The sequence below is a fragment of the Hemitrygon akajei genome, chromosome 6, assembly GCF_048418815.1.
Source record: "Hemitrygon akajei chromosome 6, sHemAka1.3, whole genome shotgun sequence".
In the NCBI taxonomy this organism is placed as follows: Eukaryota; Metazoa; Chordata; class Chondrichthyes; order Myliobatiformes; family Dasyatidae; genus Hemitrygon; species Hemitrygon akajei.
In genome coordinates, this window is record NC_133129.1 from 37,031,949 (window position 1) to 37,053,334 (window position 21,386).

At 43.0% G+C, this 21,386-nt stretch overlaps 1 protein-coding gene across 4 annotated transcripts in view; it reads right to left on the reverse strand.

Annotated features, from left to right (window-relative positions):
* The window catches only part of LOC140728963 (long-chain-fatty-acid--CoA ligase 1-like), a 199,243-nt gene that overhangs the window by 115,247 nt on the left and 62,610 nt on the right, over positions 1 to 21,386 (reverse strand). The window contains exon 1 of one of the 4 annotated variants that reach the window (XM_073048132.1): positions 2,782 to 2,802. The exons of the other annotated variants lie outside the window; for them this stretch is intronic. The gene's annotated coding sequence lies outside the window, so the exon portion shown is untranslated. Of the gene's footprint in view, positions 1 to 2,781; positions 2,803 to 21,386 lie in introns of those variants that run through there. 4 annotated transcript variants of the gene reach the window in all.

Genomic DNA, 21,386 nt, shown 5'->3' on the forward strand with positions numbered 1-21,386 from the left:
TGTAAACTCTGTGCAAGAGAATCAGAATCAGGTTTAATATCACTGGCATATGTTGTGAAATTTGTTGTTTTGCAGCAGGGGTACATTAGAATACATAACCAAAAATTGCCAATAAATTACATTGAGTATTTATAAAAATTAAGTAGTGCAAAAAGAGGTATTTTTAAAGTGAGATGGTGTTCACAGGTTTACTGTCCATTCAGAAATCTGATGAAATGAGGCCTAGTTTACAACTTGCTGTACAGGCAGCCCCCGAGTTACAAACGTCCGACTTATGGGCAACTTGTACTTATGAACCGAGGAAGGAGAACGCCTTCTGCCATTTAAAGTCGGATCCCAACGCCGTCCACCATTTTAACTCGTTGCCATTGACACTGGGTTGAGCATTTAACTTTGTATTTGGCTTAAATTTTTCTTAATAAGATTCACCCTGACCCTGCACCCTCCCCCCCACCCCGTTCCGGTCGGCTGGTGGTGCAATGGGGTCAGCGCTGGGCTCAAGAACGCAGGTTCCCGAGTTTGTTTTAGTGACAGACCACTCCCGTGCCGGGTTGATGTCGATCCAGTGACTTCCGTACCATCCATGCCGGGTTGATGTTGAGCTCGCAACTTGACCTTAGAAAAAAAAACACTGCCACCTCCAGTTTAAATTCCCATGCAGAATATTGTGGAGGATCAAATACCCAAACCCAGCACAGCCCCCACTTGTCCCATTTAACCAGTCTCAGTCCGGTGGTTCTTAGGACCCAGCGGGCCTCGGGAGCCGGCGGAGCTCGGGACCCGCCGCCCACAGTGTTTCTGTTCCATTGACGGGAAGCGATCGCGATTGAAAATAAAGTGAAAATAATAAAGCATTTTGAAAGAAGTGAAACACCATCGGTCATTGGAAAAGCGTTAGGCTACAGTCGGTCAATGATCGGAAAAATTTTAAAGGATAACAGATAAAGTGAGAATAATGGAGCATGTGAAAGGCCCTGCCCCGATGAAAGTTACAATTATTATTAAGCAACACAGTGGTTTAATTATTGGAATACATACGTTTAAGTGTTTTATGTGCATAGAAAGGTAAAGTACATACTAAGACAAACGTTTGACTAACTGACGCTAAATAATACCGGATGTACTTGTTCCAACTTACGTACAAATCCGACTTAAAGACAGACTCAGGAACGGAACTCACACGTAACCCCCGGGGGACTACTGCCTGTATCTTTTTCTGATCCTGTGCAGTAGCCACTCCATACCAGATGGTGGTGCTACCAGTTACAATGCTCTCCACAGTATGTCTATAGAAATTTGCGCGAGTCTTTGGTGACATACCAAATCTCCGCAAGGTCTTAATGAAATATAGCTGCTGTTGTGCCTTCCTTGTAATTGCATCAATACGTTGGGTCCAGAATAAATCTTCAGAAATGACATCCAGGTACTAGAAAGTCCTCACCCTTTCCACTCTGAGCCATCCAGCAGAGCACAGCAGACATCCAGCTTGGCCTATTTCACCACCCTCTACACATAGCCTATTTTTTTTCCTTTTCCATTTAAGCACGTTGCAATTAAATCCATCTTCATAAAATCCGATGGAGTTACAGGAAAGATGCATGGATAAAGGAATGGCTGACAGGCAGGAGGCAGCGAGTGGGAATAAAGGAGACCTTTTCTGGTTGGTTGCCAGTGACTAGTGTTATTCCTCCGGAGGTTAGTATTGGGACCGCTACTTTTCACATTGTTTGTCAATGACTTGGATATTGGAATTGATGGCTCTGAGGTAAAGTTTGCAGATGATACAAAGATAGATGGAGGGGTAGGTAGTGCTGAGGAAGCAATGTGATTGCAGCAGGACTTAGACAAATTGGAAGAATGGGAAAAAGAGTGGCAAATGGAATACAATGTTGGGAAATGTATGATAATGCATTTTGGTAAAACGAACAATAGTGCAGACCATCTTCTAAATGGGGAGAAGGTTCAAACATCAGTGGTGCAGAAGGACTTAGGAGTCCTTGTGCAAGACTCCCAGAAGATTAATTCACAGGTTGAGTCTGTGGTAAAGAAGGCAAAAACAATGTTGGTGTTTATTTCAAGAAGAATAGAATATAAAAGCAAGGAGATAATGTTAAGGCTTTATAGCACACTGGTCAGGCCACACTTGGAGTATTGTCAACAGCTTTGGGCACCATATCTCAGAGAGGATATGTTGACATGAGGATGATTCCAGGAATGAAGAGGTTAGTATATGAGGAGTGTTAGGCAGCTTTCGGCCTATACTCTACTCACTGGAATTTAGAAGAATGCAGGGAGATCTCACTGAAATCTACTGAATGTTGAGAGGACTTCGGGTGGATGTAGAGATGATGTTCCCTATGATGAAAGTCAAAATTAAGGGGTGGGCTTTCAGAACATTTTTTTTTCAGCCAGTGAGAAGTGAATCTGTGGAATGCTTTGCCACAGGCTGCAGTGGAGGCCAAGTCTGTGGGTATATTTAAAGTGGAATTGACAGTTTCCTGATCAAACCAGGGCATCAAAGGATATATGTCGAGAAGGCAGGTGTATGGGGTTGAGGGGGATCGGACATGATGGAATGGAGGAGCACACAATGGGCTAAATGGTCTAATTCTGCACCTATGTCTTATGGTCTTCATTATCACGGTAGTGCATTCCAGACCCTAACAACTTGTTACGTAGGAGCTTTCCCTCAGGTACTCTTATTCTTCTGTAATTTCAGAAGACCACTTAGCCCCTAAAGCTACTTCCGCCATTTAATTAAAAAAATCACAATTCACCTACCGGTAAGTATAGCCTCAACTCCACATTCACACCTTCCCCAACAATCTTCCACAATTTTGCCGTTGAAGAATGCATCCAGCTTGTACTAAAACTATTGAATGTTTAAAACATCTGGAAATCTAATCCAACAAAGGGTAGCAGAAGCAAAGGCTCATAACTAGACACAATTTTTTTTTTAATTGAGAGATACAGTACGGTAACAGGCCCTTCCAGCCTGACGAGCTCGTGCAATCAATTAATCTACTACACTGCACGTCTTTTGGAATGCAGGGAAAAAAAGCGGAGCACGTGTTGGAAACCCGTGTGGTCACGGGGAGAATGACCAAACACCTAACAGACAGTGGGGGGGATTGAACTCAGGTCGATGGCACAGTAAAATGTCACACCAACTGCTATGTTGTTGTGCTGCCCTGTAGGAAGGTGGAAGAAAATATTAAAACACAGATACTTTACTCGCTCTGTAATGCTTCAAAGTCCATACCAGCACTGACTCCGGTCTTAGTCATTTACAGCATGCATAAAAGATATAACCAGCAGGTCAATAAGTAACATTGTGAATCATGATAGTGCAGACACATGGAAAAGCAAGCTTAGTCCTGTAACAGGCAGCACAATAAAGGAACCCACATTGACTTACACAGAAGTTTAGCAGTTAATACATTTCACGCACCAAGTTGACATCCTGCCTTCAACTGCAGAGTTAAAAGTTATTTTGCAAGACCACTGCTTCACCAAAGGGAGTTGTTTCTCCAAACATTGTTTTATCTGTTTACTTCCTGCTAGTGATCATTCTGGAATTATTAAATTATGGACAGCATAAATGTGAATCAGATTTAAAAACCCTATTCCATGTCGTGAAATTTGTTACTCTCCAGAAGCAGTACATTGCAATACATCGTAGTAAAAGCTATAAATCACAATAGACGAAGGGCTGGCGGTGTCCTGATTCCAAATGAAAAGGATGCAGAATACAGTACATCAGGTCAGTTTCAATCAATCTGCCTTCTGAACATCGAGGGGTAAAACCTGCACAGAGGCTGGCCAGTTACCTGGAGAGAAACAAGAACACTGATACATCTGTACAGAAAGCAGGAATTCCAGGGTTTCCCGTGTGTTTGGAACATACCAGCATGATATGGCACCAGATCCCACGCAGCTAGTTAGGACAAAAAAAAATCTGTGATCTTCCTGGACCTCACCAATGCATTTGGCTCAATTCCCCATGCACCCGTTTGGGAAGCAGTTGTCTTCTTTCACAGCCCATCACAACACTGGTGAAGTTGTACTTTAAAGACCTGAAATTGTGTTTCACAACAGCAGATTTTACCACAACATGGCAGAGACTGGAAGCAGGCATTATGGCAGCTTGCACTCTGTCAACCCTGGCCTTCACAATGGCCATAGGGGTTATTTTCTGGGCTTCAAGATGGGTGGTAGACGATGAAAGAAAGTGTGCTGAACTTCGTCTTCCCCCTATCAGGGCACACATGGACAATATAACAACACTGACCACTACTGCAGCATGCACCAAGCAACCACTTGGAAAGCTGCAGGAAAACATCAAGTGGGCCAGAATGAAAATCAAACCCAGCAGGTAACACACCATCTCCATAGTCGAGGGAAGGCTGAAAGACAAAGTTCTTCATCGGTGATGACCCAATTACAACAGTATCTGAATAGCCTGTCAAAAGCTTGGGTAGATGGTACAACGCCAGCCTCACTGACAAAGAGCAGGTGCAGCAACCAAAGCAAGGTATCACCAATGGCCTGGATAACATCGGCAAGACCATGCTGCCTGGACAACTGAAGCTCTGGTGCTTACAGTGTGGACTCCTACCCCAGGTGATGTGGCCACTCACTGTCTATGAGGCCCCACTAACAACCATGAAGGAGCTCGAGTGAACCATCACGTTGTTCGTAAAGTAGTAGCTCGGTGTCCTATGATGTATCTGTAACATCACACTCTATGGCAAAGGAAGCCTTGAACTAACTGTCACTGGCCTTACAGAGGAATTCAAGTGTTCTAAGACGCACCCACAGATGACACTTAAAGACTCCCATGACAAGACCATCATGGACCTTATCAACTGGGCAGAAATGGCCCCCAGCTGATGTGGTGCAGCAAGCCACAGTGGCCCTTAGGCATAGAGACGTTGTGGGGCAAGTCCAACAGGGCAGTGGGGGGGGGGGGGTTGGTCTGGCAGCCAGTGGACCCATCTGACACAAGGCCACAATTCCAGAGTGAAGGAAGATGGTTATCGAGGAAGTGCGTGACAAGAAGAGTGAGACAGAAGTGCAAAGGCTGTCTCCCTGGCTAAGCAGGAGCAATGGATGCTTTAGGAAAGCACCGAGAGGAAGAAAATCAGCTGGAAGGACATATGGGAGATGGAAGCAGACTTAGCTTTCTCATCAGAGCTACACATAATGTGCTTCCCTCACAAAAAAACCTCCACCAGTGGTTCAGTGAGGACCCAGCTTGTGCCCTGTACCCGATTCCGGCAATCCTCAGTACATCCTGCAAGCTGTAAAACCAGCCTCACACAAGGCAGATACACATGGCATCACAATCAGGCTTGAAGAGTATGGCAGTGGCGATTGAGACCAACAGGATAGCAAGCAACTCCTCGCCCACCCTAGAATGACTAACGCTCTGACACCAGCAATGTTTGCCCGGGAGGGAGCAAAAAGACCAACTAATCTCCCTCCCAAGCCAGAAACAGGATAGATGAACGGCCTGTGAATGGAAGATGCTGATGGATGTTAATAAATAACTCACCTTTCCATGGAAATTGCTACCACCAACCTTAGGCCAGACTTGGTTCTCTGGTCCAATTCATTACAGATTGTCAACATCATGGAATTCACAGCCCCATGGCTACACTATGCAGATCTAGCAGCTGAAGCTCAACGACGGGGCTGGAAAACCAAGTTTGTCCTGTGGAACTGGGTTATAAGGAATTTATAATCACATCCGCCATCAAATTGCTCAAGGAGCTAGGATCCATGGTCAGACTCTATGGTAAACCATCAGAACCACATCAGAGGCAGCATAAATTAATCAATGACTTTGGATCAAGCCCTCTCCTGGGCTCCAAGACACCATCAAGAAAGTGGGAGGACACAATGGGGGGAGGGAGATGACTGTGGAACACCATTAGACATTGTCAAGTCCTCCGGAGATCCAGTGGGCTAATCGATGAAATATTGAGGAAGGAGGGTGCCCACTTGAAAACATCTGCGTATCAACATGTCAACCCTGTGCCAGTATCAAGCCAGTGCTCACGACCCATTAGCACGAGGGATATTAACATCTTCTCCTGTGCTTTTTATATTTATAAAAAATAAACAAGTAGTGCAAAACGAGAGGGAGAAAAAAAAATACTGAGGAAGTGTTCGTGGGGTTCAATGTCCATTCAGAAATCTGATGGCAAAGGGGAAGAAGCTGTTCCTGAAATGCTGACTGTGTGTATTCAAGCTCCTGTACCTCTACTTTGATGGTAGCAATGAGAAGAGGGCACATCCTGGTTCTTAATGATGGATGCCGCCTTTTGAGACATTGCCTTTTGAAGGTGTCTTGGATAACAGGGAGGTTCTGCCCCATGATGGAGCTGGCTGAGTTTACAACCTTCTCCATCTTTTTCTGATCCTCTGCAGTGGCTCCTCCATACCAAACAGTAATGAAACCAGTTAGAATGCTCTCTACGGTACATCTGAGGAAATTTGAGAGTGTCTTTGGTGGCATACCAATTATCCTCAAAGTCCTAATGAAATATAGCCAATGTTGTGCATCAATATGTTGGGCCCAGGATAGATCCTTAGAGATACTTTTTTAAAATTTATTCATTTACGGATGTGGGCTTTGCCAGCTAAGCCAACGTTTATTGCCCATCCCTAGTTGCCCTTGAGAAGGTGCTGATGAGCTGCCTTCTTGAACTGCTGCTGTCGCTGAAGTGTAGGTACATGCACAGTGCTGCCAGGGAGAGAATTCCATGATTCTGACCCAGCGACAATGAAGGAACAGCGATATGCTTCCAAGTCAGGACGGTGAGTGACTTGGAGGGGGATTTCCAAGTAGTAGTGTTCCCAGCTACCTGCTGTTCTCGTCCTTCCAGATGGTAGTGGTCGTGGGTCTGGAAGGAGCTGCCTTAGGAACTTCGGTGTGTTGCTGCAGTCTTATGGATAGTGCACACTGCTGCAACTGTCCATCAGTGGTGGAGGGGCTGGATGCTTGTGGAAGGCGGCTGCCTCGAACTGGATGGTGTCACAGAGCCGGACTGCATACATCACCATGTGCAGCCCTGGGTTTTGTTTTCCTGTGGGCAATCACAGTAAATGCAAGGAACAAAATACAATCAATGAAAGACCACACCCAGTGGGGCGGACCACAATCATTGTGTGGGGGGGGAAAACAAGCTGCAGATTCAAAGAGAAAGAAAAAATATATAATAAATGAATAAGCAATAAATATCAAGAACATGAGATGGAGTCTTTGAAAGTGAGTCCATAAGTTCTGGGAACTATTCAGTGATGGAGTTATCTCCATGGTTCCAGAGCCCGATGGTTAAGGGGTAATAACTGTTCCTGAAGCTGGTGGTACGAGTTCTGAGGCTCCTGTACCTTCCTGACGGCAGCAGCGAGTACAGAGCATGGCCTAGATGGTGGGGATCTTTGATGGATGCTGCTGCTTTCCTGCAATAGCAGTCTGTGTAGCCCAGTGGAGGAGAGGGCTTTACCTGAGATGGAATGGGCAGTATCCACTACTTTCGTAGGCTTTTCTATACAAGGGCATTGGTGCTTCCATACCAGGTTGTGACAAAACCGGTCAATATACTCTCCTCCACACACCTACATTAGTTATAGGTGGCATGCTGAATCTTTGCAAACCTCCAAGTACAGGCAGGGCTGTGCTTTCTTCATAACTGCACTTTCATGCTGGGTTAGGACAGATCCTCTGAAATGATTTAGTGCTGTTGACCCTCTCCACCTCTGATCCCTGATGAGGACCGGCTCATGCCTCTCCAGCTTCCTCCTCCTCGAGTCAATAATCATCTCCTTGGTCTTGCTGACATTCAGTGAGATCAGCCTGATTTTTCAAAATCCCTCCTATATGCTGACAGAGCCAATACTTTCCCTATACAAATCCATTCAAGCAACATGAACGGAGATCTGTGTGCTAACTTTGCCCCATCTAGAAAGTAATGCACTTAGAGATCTGGACACCCATGAACTTGAAACTGCTTACCCTTTCCACTTCTGATCCCTCAGTGAGGACTGGTGAATGTTCCCTCGACTTCACTGTCAAGTCCTCGCTCTTAATAACACAGTGCAAGGCTGTTGCTGCTAAAATACTCAACCAGCTGATCTATCTTGTTCCTGTACACCATCTGAAATTCCGCCAACGATAGTTGCATCATCAGCCAATCCATAGATGGGGTTTAAACTGTGCCTAGGCACACAATCATGGGTGTAGAGACAGTTGAACAGTGGGTTTAGCACGCATCCTTCAGGCAAGTCATTGTTGTTTATCAGTGAGGAGATGTTGTTTCCCGAACCAATCTTCAGGACAATAGATGAATGTTAAAAAAAAACACGAAATGCTGGCAGAACTCAGCAGGCCAGACAACATCTATGGGAGGAGGTAATAACGAAATAATAGGAGTGAAACAGGTCGATGAATGTTCCTGTTATTAGAACATTGTTAAAGGTGTATCCCTGGCACAGTCAGGACTGATCTGTTTTGTCACTTAACCTTCTGGTTAGTTGTATATTCATGGCCTATCCTTCAACATTGTGATACTCCCTATGGATGAACACAATTTAAACCAACTAGTGGGAACATTCAAGGACACTTTCAACCTCCCACTGCTACGGGCAGATGTTCCCACTTGCTTCAAAAAGGCAACAATTATACCAGTGCTCAAGAAGAATAATGTGAGCTGCCTCAATGACTATCGCCCTGTAGCACGCACGCACACACACATCTACAGTGGTGAAATGCTTTGAGAGGTTGGTTGTGACTAGACTGAACTCCTGCCTCGACAAGGACCTGGACCCATTGCAATTTGCCTATCGCCACAACAGGTCGACAGCAGATGCAATCTCAACGGCTCTCCTTGCAGCTTTAGACCACCTGGACAACACAAACACCTACATCAGGGTGCTGTCTATTGAATATAGTTCAGTGTTTAACACCATCGTTCCCACAAACCTGATTGAGAAATTGCAGAACTTGGGCCTCTGTACCTCCCTCTGCAATTGGATCCTCGACTTCCTAACTGGAAGACCACAGTCTGCGCGGATTGGTAATAACATCCCCTCCTTGCTGATGATCAACACTGGCGCACCTCAGGGGTGTGTGCTTAGCCCACTGCTCTACTCTCAAAATACACATGACTGTGTGGCTGGGCGTAGCTCAAATACCATCTATAAATTTGCTGATGATACAACCATTGTTCTCAGGTGATGAGAGAGTGTACACATGCCAACTAGTGGAGTGGTGCCATAGCAACAACCTGGCACTCAATGTCAGTAAGATGAAAGATAATTGTGAAATATATAGTATTTGTTTTTGTACGATTCTTAATCTATTCAATATTAGTATACTGTATAAAGTATACTGAATAAGATATACTTAGTATTATTTTATTTTTTCTCTTCTATATTATGTACTGCATTGAACTGCTGCTACTAAGTTAACAAATTTCACGTCACGTGCCGGTGATAATAAACCTGATTCTAATCATTTAAATTCTAATAAATATTCCAAGCTACAATGCTGTCCACCTACCCTCCAGTCACAGACACTCTTTATTGTTACTTTAAAAAATCTGGGCATGCTTCTTTTGGGGTTCTGGATAATATGGAATACAACTGGCTAGTTAATGATCCCCCTTCCTTTCCAAACTCAGTGCAACAAATTCAAAGCATTTATTTACATCTGAAACTTCCAATACACATTTTAGTGTACAAACAGCAAAATAGATTAATAGAGAGATAGGAGGAGGAAACAGGCCTTTCAGTCCATCAAATCTACATGACAGCATTCACCCATTTACATTAATCATATATTCACATGACATTCTTATCAACCCCACTCCCCACCCCCCCGCAGATTCTGCCACTCACCTACATGCCACCAGCAACTCACTATGGCCAATGAAGTACTAACCTGCACAGCAACACACACAAAATGCTGGATGAACTTAGCAAGTCATGCAGCATCCATGGAAATGAATAAACAGCCAACGTTACCGGCTCAGACCCTTCATCGGGAATGCTGAAGAGTCCCAGCCCAAAACGCTGACTTCTATGGATGCTGCCTGCCTTGCTGAGCTCATTCACCATTGTGTGTGAGTTGCTCTGGATTTCCAGCATCTTGAACCAGAGGACTGGTGTTTAGTTGTATACATGTGTATGGCTGAATGACAATGAACTTGAACAAGCAAACTCTACACAAACAGCAGCTCAATTAGCTGTGTCAATGTGCTGATTATAACAAAGATCAGAATCAGCTTTAATGTCATGGGTATATCCCGTGAAATTTGTTGTGATATTAAACCTGATTTTGGTTGTATCCTTAACTGAGCTCAAATGCAATATTAAAAGTTGAAATTATGTTATGCAACTTCATTAGTGGTTGCACCCAATTCTGAACCTCCCTGGAATCATAAACTTAATTACACTTATTTCCAAATGCAGTAAACATACAGATAGCTCTAGACTAAAGTTCTAGCTGGGCGGCGGTGTTAGCTGTGAGGAGGATGCAGGGTGACTTGGATAGGTTGGGTGAGTGGGCAAATTCATGGCAGATGCAATTTAATGTGGATAAATGTGAAATTATCCACTTTGGTTGCAAGAACAGGAAAACAGATTATTATCTGAATGGTGGCCGATTAGGAAAAGGGAAGGTGCAACGAGACCTGGGTGTCATTGTACACCAGTCATTGAAAGTGGGCATGCAGGTACAGCAGGCGGTGAAAAAGGCAAATGGTATGTTGGCATTCATAGCAAGAGGATTTGAGTACAGGAGCAGGGAGGTTCTACTGCAGTTGTACAAGGCCTTGGTGAGACCACAGCTGAAGTATTGTGTGCAGTTTTGGTCCCCTAATCTGAGGAAAGACATTCTTGCCATAGAGGGAGTACAGAGAAGGTTCACCAGATTGATTCCTGAGATGACAGGACTTTCATATGAAGAAAGACTGGATCGACTAGGCTTATACTCACTGGAATTTAGAAGATTGAGGGGGATCTTATTGAAACGTATAAAATTCTAAAGGGATTGGACAGGCTAGATGCAGGAAGATTGTTTCCGATGTTGGGGAAGTCCAGAATGAGGGGTCACAGTTTAAGGATAAAGGGGAAGCCTTTTAGGACCAAGATGAGGAAAAACTTCTTCACACAGAGAGTGGTGAATCTGTGGAATTCTCTGCCACAGGCAACAGTTGAGGCCAGTTCATTGGCTATACTTAAGAGGGAGTTAGATATGGCCCTTGTGGCTAAAGGGATCAGGGGTTATGGAAAGAAAGCAGGTACAGGGTTCTGAGTTGGATGATCAGCCATGATCATACTGAATGGCGATGCAGGCTCAAAGGGCCGAATGGCCTACTCCTGCACCTATTTCCTATGTTTCTATGTAAAGTACAAGTTTAGGTCCCACACTATCTCATGTTGCTTATTATTTTCCAAACAGGATCATAACAAAGTTCAGGCACTAATGAATCATATCTGCGACTGATTAGACATTTACTGACCACATTAGACATTTACTGACGTATATAAACTTATTTCCTATCTTTTTATGTATGTGTTAAAATGTGAATTTAAAATGCTCTAACTGCAGGTTGCAACTGAATCATTCTGGGCATTGTATCCAAAAATAAATGCGATTAAAAAAAAATGAATTCCACTTAAGTTTCTGGAACTATACAAGATATCTCAAAAATGTGAATTATGTGAAAGTTTTGGAGCAGGAAATTGTATATACCACATTCAAGAATGTGGAGAAAGTACAGGACTGTGCAAAAATCTTGGGTAGACTTTTGCGCAGTACTGTACAAGAAATACAAAAGACAGTTCTTCTCCTGGCTACACAGAAGGTAACCTACACAGTAAATTTGAACCTTGTGTGGTTGCCACAAAGCATCCAAAAATATCCAGTGCAACTTCTCAACTTCCTAACATTGAAAGATTTTACAGACTACAAACTGTTATGTAGATACAGCATAGTATGGGCCCTTCGGCCAACCAAATTGTACTGACCTATATAAACCTACTGAATCTAACCCTTCCCTGCTACACAGCCTCTACCACCATCCCCTGCAGTGCCTTCCTGACACCCACAATTCTGTGTGAACAAACAAAACCTACCTCTGCCATCCCTAATTCATCATAAACAAATGCCCTCTAGCACTGGTCATTGCATCCCTTTAATTCATATCTAACCCTCAGCCTCCCAAATGATCCCATGTTCATCCATCCTCAGATCCCCAATATGGCCTGTAAGGAACTGCAGCTGGATGAACATCTTACAGACACAGACATCGGAATGAGCAGAGATCTCCCCAATTTCCCACATCTTGCAACAGGAGCATACCACTACTATAACACGCACAAAATGCTGGTGGAACACAGCAGGCCAGGCAGCATCTATAGGGAGACAGGTCCTGTCGAAGGGTCTCAGCCCGAAACGTCGACAGTGCTTCTCCCTATAGATGCTGCCTGGCCTGCTGTGTTCCACCAGCATTTTGTGTGTGTTGTTGTTTGAATTTCCAGCATCTGCAGATTTCCTCGTGCATACCACTACTATGACAGCCACTGTGGCAGCTGTGCAGTAAGAAAGAAACAGCCCTTGCCCTAGCCACTTCTCCAAGCCGAAGCCTCTTGATCCAAAGCCTCTGTTCTCCACTCTAACACTGGCCCATTCGCATAATGGGCTGCTCAAAAATAGTCACACCCCTTGATACTAGCTTTTTATTGGCTGATGCCAATCAGTTAAACAATTAGAAACTAACAACTTTCAAACGTTCCTGTTTTAGTGCCCTGTTCAGAAAAACTTACCAGCAAGTCCTGAAACCTCCCACATTCCGACACTTGCAGTGTAGTGGTTAACACGATTTTATTACAGCTTGGGGCGTTCCAGAGTGTGGAGTTCAATTCCGGTGCCTATCTGAAAGGAACCTCTGTACTTCCTCCCTGTACAATGCATGGGTTTTCCCTATGTCCCCTGGTTTCCTTCCACAGTCCAAAGACATACCAGGTAGGTTAATTGGTCATTGTAAATTGTCTGGTAATGAAGTTTTGTTTGCTGGGGCGGCATGGCTCGGAGAACAGGAAGAGCCTACTCTACACTGTATTGCAAAGTAAATAAACTCAGTAATGGAGCAAATGTTAATTCCTCTGAAAGCTTCAGAGTGCATTGGAAAAGGAAATGCAACATCTCATGTTTATGTAGTCCACATCTTGCTGGCTTAGATCCATGACAGTGTCTCAGCACATCTGTGTGAAGGGCGGATCTGGATGCTTCAGTGCCTCACAGAATATAGTGACATGAGCTAAATAATATTTAAGGATGACACACCCATAAAATAGATCTGAAAGCTTTGTCAACTGGCAAAGGCTCTAACAAGCTCTCCCTTCTTCTGCATACTGGTTGCAGTTGGGTGTGGTCATTCATTAATTATATTGTGTATTGTATTTATTGTGATTGCCCACAAAGAAATTAATTTCAGGGTTGTATATGGTGACATACATGTACTTTGTTAATAAATTTACTTTGAACTTTGAAAAGTTAAAAATAAAGCCTTAAGTCATAGGAGCAGAATTATGCCATACAATTATGGCTGATTTATTTTTCCTCTTAACCACATTCTCCTGTTTTATTCTTGAAACCTTTAACAGCCTTACTAATCAAGAAACTATCAAACTCTGCTTTATATATCCAATGATTTGACTCCACAGCTGTATGTGGCAATGAATTCCACAGTTTCACCAACTTCTGGCTAAAAAAAATACCCTTCATCTTTGTTCTAAAGGAATGTCCTTCTGTTCTGAGGCTGTCTGCTCTGGTCCTACACCCTGCCACTATTGGAAACATGCAATACATATCCATTCTATCTATGCCTATCAATATTCAATAGGTTTTGATGAGATCACCCTTTCATCTCATTCTTCTAAATTCCAGCGAATGCAGAACCAGATCCATCAAAAGCTCTTCATTCATTAACCCTTTCATTCCTAGGATCACTCTTGTAAACCTTCTCTGGATGATCTCCAATCCCAGCACATCTTTTCTCAAATATGAGGCCCAAAACTGCTCATAACATTTCAAATGTGGTCTGATCAATGCTTCATGAAGCCTCAATATTTCATCCTTGCTTTAATATTCTAGTCCTCCTGAAATGAAAGCTAACATTGGATTTGCCTTCCTTACTACCTGCAAATTAACCTTCTGCAAATCCTGTACGATGACTTCCAAGTCCTTTTGCACCTCGGACTTTTGAACTTTCTCCCCATTCAGAAAATTGTCAATGCTTTTTCTCTACTACTAAAATGTGTGACTATATCCTTCCCAGCACTGTATTCCATTTACCACTTATTTGCCCGTTCTTCTAATCTGTCCAAGTCCTTCTGCAGTTTCCCTGCTTCCTCAACTCTATGTACCCCTCCACCTATCTTTGTATCATCTGCAGACTCGGCCACAAATCCATCAATTCTGTCATCCAGTAAATTAACATATAATGTGAAGCAGCAGACCCAACTCTGTCCCCTACTGAACACCACGAGTCACTAGGAACCAATCAGAAAAGGCCCCCTTATTCCCACTCTGTCTTCTGTCAGTTAGCCAATCTTCTGTCCATGCTAGTATCTTTCCTGTAATAACATGGACTATTATCTCGCTAAGCAGTCTCATGTCCGGCAACTTGTCAAAGGCCTTCTGAAAATCCAAGTACGCAACATCCGCTGATTCTCTTTTGCTATCCTGTTGGTTATTTTTTTCCCCCCAACAGATTTGTCAGGCAAGATTTTCCCTTGAGGAAACCATGCTGAGGAAATCAATCTATTTTATCATGTGTCTTCAAGTACCCTAAAACCATATCCTTAACATCCAACATCTTCCCAAACAGAGGTCAGACTAACTGGCCAAAAATTTTCTGTCTTTTGTCCCCCCCCCCCTTCTTAAAATGCCACTTTCCTATCCACTTTCAGCACTACTCCTAGAAGCCAATTCCACTCTGTGTAAAAAAAAAACCTTTTTCCCCTTAAGTTCACGTCCTCTAGTATATGATGGGATAAATAATTCAGCCTACTGCCTCTCATAATTTTTTTTTAAAAACTTAACTAGATTTAAACAGACTCAATAATTTCAAATCTGCCAATAAGTAACTGACATATTGCTAATTTAGTGGCAAAATATCAATAGTTTTAAATCCTACTTCCTGGTACATTCTGTAAACTTAGTCAGCCTTGATGAAAGAACTAAAATTACATTAAATATAAGAAGCTTTGTTTCTTAGAATTAAAATATCAATCATCTTATTGAATGGCAGAGGGAAGATGTAATGGAATCATATTTGTCAAAAGGTCACTTCATGAGACTCATGTCTGATGAGTTCAGAATAATAAACAGCATGACAGATTATCTCTGTGTTTAGACATCCAGCACCAATGACACATCTTAATGCAATTTTGAAAAGTATAGTTCCTGTACAGTATTACCCTGACAATGCACACAAAGCGGTTAAATCCCAAGGAACGTTATGGAGCTGGAGTTCAATAACTGAAACCAGAACCTGTGCCCTAGAGTAACCTTGAAGTCAGCCAGTCAACTGTCTCCTTGGCTAAGAGCCAAAGCAGCTGTGCTCCTCCCACTCTTCCACAAACTCACAATGAACTGTGGTAAAGGTCAGCCAGGATTATTGACTACTGTTTCATGCTATTCGCATATACAGTACAACCAATCACAGCTGGATGAATACACAGAGAGTAGATACCGAGAGGACAGCAGATACCGAGAGGAGAGTAGTTGCACTGATGCATGTTTATACAATGCTCTCGATGCTTACAAAGTGAGCTTTCACTTGCAATGTACCAGCTTTCTCTTCCCACTACTTCCTTAGGTTCTACCAGTGTTGTGATCAATGTTAATTTACTGAAGGTAGAATCATAGAGTCATGAAGTAATACAATACTGAAACAGGCCCTTCGGCCCATCTCATCCATGCCAACCACAGCATCTTTCCTACTAGTACCAGATGCTGGTATTTGGCCCATAACCCTCCAAGCCCTACCTCTCCCTTGACCTATCCAAATGCCTCTTAAATGTTGCAATTGTACCCCTGTGTAAAGAAGTTACCTCACAGGTTTGTGTTACCTATAAATCACTTCTGCATCCTTTCCAGCTGTCTTTCATAACAGTGACTGAAACTGTACACAATGCTCCAAGTGTAATAAAATATCAAAAATATTTCACAAATGTTCAGTGCAAAGTTCAATATTGTAATCACATTTAACCTCATATGGAATTTAATTTTCCTGCTTTAATTTTAAACAGCTCCTCAGATGTGTACTCAGACTGAACAACTCGCTGGTTTTTAGCCCACTGCCTGAGCAGCTTTACTAACACCTCCGTACAGCCTGACCCTTCTCATGGCGCTGAGAACGTAATCAACATTTTACCATTCCAGGTACTGAAACATCCCATAACTCCTTGTCTCTGCCGCCATCTTGTTACTTTGTCGACTGCTCACTCCTCTCCGTGGATGCTGCCTGACCTTGCGGTTGGTGCACAAATCCTTCACAAGTACTTCTTTCTGTGCCACACAAAGTCCTATTCAGCTGTCAATTAAACTCTTGCAACTTCAACAAGCTCCTTCACTTCCCATGCCATCTGTCTACCTTCTGTGGAAAGTTCCTCAAGCCTTGCCAGCATCCTCTGCCAAAGCTGGTGCTTCACACCTCCCTTGGTGCACTGTAGGCAGACGAACCCTACACTTATTGCACAGAGTGCCGCGCTCAAAATTTCTCCTTAAAACCAACATACAAACATTTTTCATGCATGCACAACTTCCTCGAATCAAGCCCTGGATTGTGAGGTGGATTTAGGCATCCTATCACATTTGGTACTGCTGCAACAAGCAGCAACTTTAAAAATAAATGGATCTTCAGAACTAAACAGACAAGGAAGATGGAAACAGATTCAAGACTTAAGGCAATGAGTTATTTTCAGAGCATATTAATACATAGAAAATGAACAAATCTGTGGAGCTCCTTGTGCTATTGAAAGGTGCGTATAAAATAGGTGCTATTATTCATACCAATCTCTACCTTTCAAAAAAAATTATCTATCAAACTTAAGATATTACCAACTTTAGATTGTTTAAAGTGATTTAATAAGGAGAAAGTAAAGTCTGGCATAGCAGCATTTCAGTGGAGTAAAGGAAATTACAGTGGTATGAGAGAGGAGTTGGACAAAATAAATTGGAAGGAGCTGCTGGCGGGGTATGACTGCAGAGCAGCAATGGTGTGAGTTTCTTGGAAAAATGAGGAAGATGCAGGGTAGCTGTACTCCAAAAACAAATGGCAAAATAGTACAACCGTGGCTGAAAAGTCAAAGCTAATGTAAAAACAAAAGAGGGCATACAACAACCAAACATTAGCAGGCAGATAGAGCATTGGGAAGCTTTTAAAAACCTACAGGGAGCAACTAAAAGAATCATTGGAAGGGAAAAGATGAAATATAAAAGCAAGCTAGCAAATAATATCAAAGTGGATAGTAAAAGCTTTTACAAGTATGTAAAAAAAAGAGATGAGAGTGGATATATGACCGCTAGAAAATGAGGCCAGAGAAATAATAACAGGAGACAAGAAGATGGCAGATGAACTAAATAAGTATTTTGCGGCAGTCTTCACTGTGAAAGACACTAGCGGTATGCCATTTGTTGTAGTGTGTGAAGGAAGTAAAGTGAGTGCAGTTACTATTACAAGGGAGAAGGTGCTCAAAAAGCTTGAGAGACCCAAGGGTATACAAGTCACCCGGACTAGAGGGATTGCTCCCTAGGATTCTGGAAGAGGTGGCACCGAGTGATTGTGGAGGCATTAGCAATGATCTTTCAAAAAAATCATTGGAAATCTTGCAATTTTCCAGTCCTCTTGCACCATGCCAATGTCGCTCCACTCTTTAAGAGGAGGAAGGCAGCAGAAAGGAAATTATAGACCAGTTATCAGTGGTTGTAAAGATGAAGTTATGGAGGACTTGGTGACTCGGGACAGGATGGGACAAAGTCAGCATGGTTTCCTTCAGGGAAAATCTTGCCTGGTTAGCCTGTTGGAATTCTTCGCGATCACAAGTAGAATAGATAAAGGGGATGCAGTGGACAGTATGTTTGGACTTTCAGAAGGCCTTGACAAGGTGCCACACATGAGGCTGCTTACTAAGTTAAGAGCCCATGGTATTACAGGTAAGATATTGGCATGGTTTAGAACACTGGCTGATTGGAAGAAGACAGTGAGTGGGAATAAAAGGATCCTTGTCTGGTTGGCTGCCAGTGACTGCTGGTGTTCTGCAGGGGTCGGTGTTGGGACCGCTTCTTTTTATGCTGTATATCAATAATTTAGATGATGAAATAGATGGATTTATTGCAAAGTTTGCAGATAATACAAAGATTGGTGGAGGGGCAGATAGTGTTGAGGAAACAGGTAGGCTGCAGAAGGATTTAGACAGATTAGGAGAATGGCCAAGGGAGTGGCAAATGAAATACAATGTTGGAAAATGCATGTTCATGTACTTTGGTAGTAGAAATAAATGTGCAGACTATTTTCTAAATGGGGAGTAAATCCAAAACTCTGAGATGCAAAGGGACTTGGGAGTCTTTGTGCAAAACACCCTGAAGATTAACTTGCAAATGGAGTGGGTGGTGAGGAAGGCAAATGCAATGTTAGCATTCATTTCAAGAGGTCTTGAATACAAAAATAGGGATGTGATGCTGAGGCTTTACAAGGCCTCACCTCGAGTACTGTTGACAGTTTTGGGCTCCTCACCTAAGGAAATGGTGTGTGTTGGCATTGGAGAGAGTCCAGAGGCGGTCCACAGGGATGATTCCAGGAAGAAAGGGTTGTCATACAAGGAACATTTGATGACTCTGGATCTGTACTCACCGGAACTTAGAAGGATGGGGGGGGGGGGGAAGATCTCATCGAAACCTTTCAACTGTTGAAAGGCCTAGACAAGTAGATGTGGAAAGGATGTTTCTCATGGTGGGGGAGTCTAAGACAAGAGGGCACAGCCTCAGGCAGAGGGGCGCCCTTTCAAAACAGAGATGCAGAGAAATTTCTTGAACCAGAGGGTGGTGAATTTGTGGAATTTATACCACAGGCAGCTGTGGAGACCAAGTTGTTGGGTATATTTAAGGCAGAGATCACTAGGCTCTTGATTGGACATGGCATCATAGGTTACGTGGAGAAGACTGGGGAATGGGGTTGAGGATGGTATAAAAGGATCAGCTATGACTGAATGGCAGAGCAGACTCAATGGGCCAAATGGTCCAATTCTGCTCCAAAGTCTTATGGTCCTATGATTAAAATGTCACATGTTCCCTTCAAACCGCAGAATGAGTTCTACTGCAGTGACAGATAGTAAATTATAGGTTTGCACAGTTTCATATTGAAGTATAATTACATAATAAACAAAGTGAGTCAACACAGCTAGTTTTACATTTGCAACACAAGTGAATCTGCAGATGCTGGAAATAAATTAAAAGAAAAACAAAATGCTGGAGAACTCAGCAGGCCAGACAGCATCTATGGGAAGAGGTAGTGATGACGTTTCGGGCCAAAACCCTTCATCAGGAGTGAAGTAACATGGGATGGTCGAGGGGGGATAAGAAGTGGGGGGAGGGATAAAGTAGAGAGCTAGGAAGTGATAGGCTGGAGAGAAATGGGCTGGGGGAAGGTGGAGAATTATGGGAAATAAAAGAGAGAAAGGTAGGGCTGGGGGGAGATTATAGTGAGGGGGGGGGGGAAGAGAGAGAAAGAGAACCAGACTAAAATAATAGATAGGGATGGGGGTAAGGGGGGGGGGCAGGGGTATCAACAGAGGTCTGTGAGTTGAATTTTCATGCCGGCAGGTAGGAGGCTACCTAGGCAGGAGATAAGGTATTCCATAGACCGCTCCCACTCCGACATGTCTGGCCATGGCCTCCTCTACCGTCAAGATGAGGCCACACGCAAGTCGATAGAGCAATACCTTATCTCCCGCCTAGGTAGCCTCCTACCTGCCGGCATGAAAATTCAACTCACAGACCTCCGTTGATACCCCTGCCCCCCCCCTTACTCCCATCCCTATCTATTATTTTAGCCTGGTTCTCCTTCTCTCTCTTTTTTCACCCCTTCTCTATAATCTCCCCCCAGCCCTACCTTTCTTTCTCTTTTATTTCCCATAATTCTCCACCTTCCCCCTAGCCCATTTCCCTCCAGCCTATCACTTCCTAGCTCTCTACTTTATCCCTCCCCCCACTTCTTATCTCCCCTCGACCATCCATGTTACTTTACTCCTGACGAAGGGTTTCGGCCCAAAACGTTGTCACTACCTCCTCCCATAGATGCTGTCTGGCCTGCTGAGTTCTGCCAGCATTTTGTGTTTTTTTTTAGTTTTACATTTGGAATATTTTGGTTTAAGCTGCTCAAATCTATAAGACATGCTGCTGACAAACACTTTCCCAATAAACATTTTGATTTCCCAACATACATGGTGGGAAATTTTATACTAACATATAATAGGATTAAACTTTGTAATTTAATGTCACTGCTCCAGACCCACTAAAAGGGCATTTCCTTTTATTATTTATGTTATAAATATTTTCATGTCGTAAGAGTAATGAAAGTTCAGGGTTAAAAGTTTGGGTCTCCTCTCCCCAGACTACTTTAGGGAGGCACAGAGGCATAGAAATTCACAGAAAATAAGATATTCTCCAATTTCTAACAGACTGTAAATTAGTGAGAAAACAAACTCACTGAAAAAAGTTCATTAAATCTAATCATTAGAGCGTGACCCTACAAGAAAGATTGAAAACTTTTCAGCATAACTATCTTTGGATCGTTATATTTCAAAGCATTTAGAATGAGCAAATCTTATGAAACAACTGTATGAAAATGCCACTCCAAGAGTATAAAGATTCTCATAGTCAATTTGACAATTAATAACAGTGGGATCAGTGCTTGAAAAATGATGCAGCAAAATCTGAATGCAAAGGCACTGAAGCAGTCGGGCTCTCACTATAGACCAGCCTATGTAACAGTTTCTTCCCCCAAGCTATCAGACACCTCAATACCCAGAGCCTGGCCTGACACCTTACTGCCCTATTGTCTTGTTTATTATTTATTGTAATGCCTACATTGCTTTGTGCACTTTATGCAGTCCTGGGTAGGTCTGTAGTCTAGTGCAGTTTTTTTTGTGTTGTCTTTACGTAGTTCAGTCTAATTTTTGTACTGTGTCATGTAACACCGTGGTCCTGAAAAAACATTGTCTCATTTTTACTATGTACTGTACCAGCAGTTATGGTCAAAATGACAATAAAAGTGACTTGACTTGAAAATTTTGATAGGGAGAAGCAC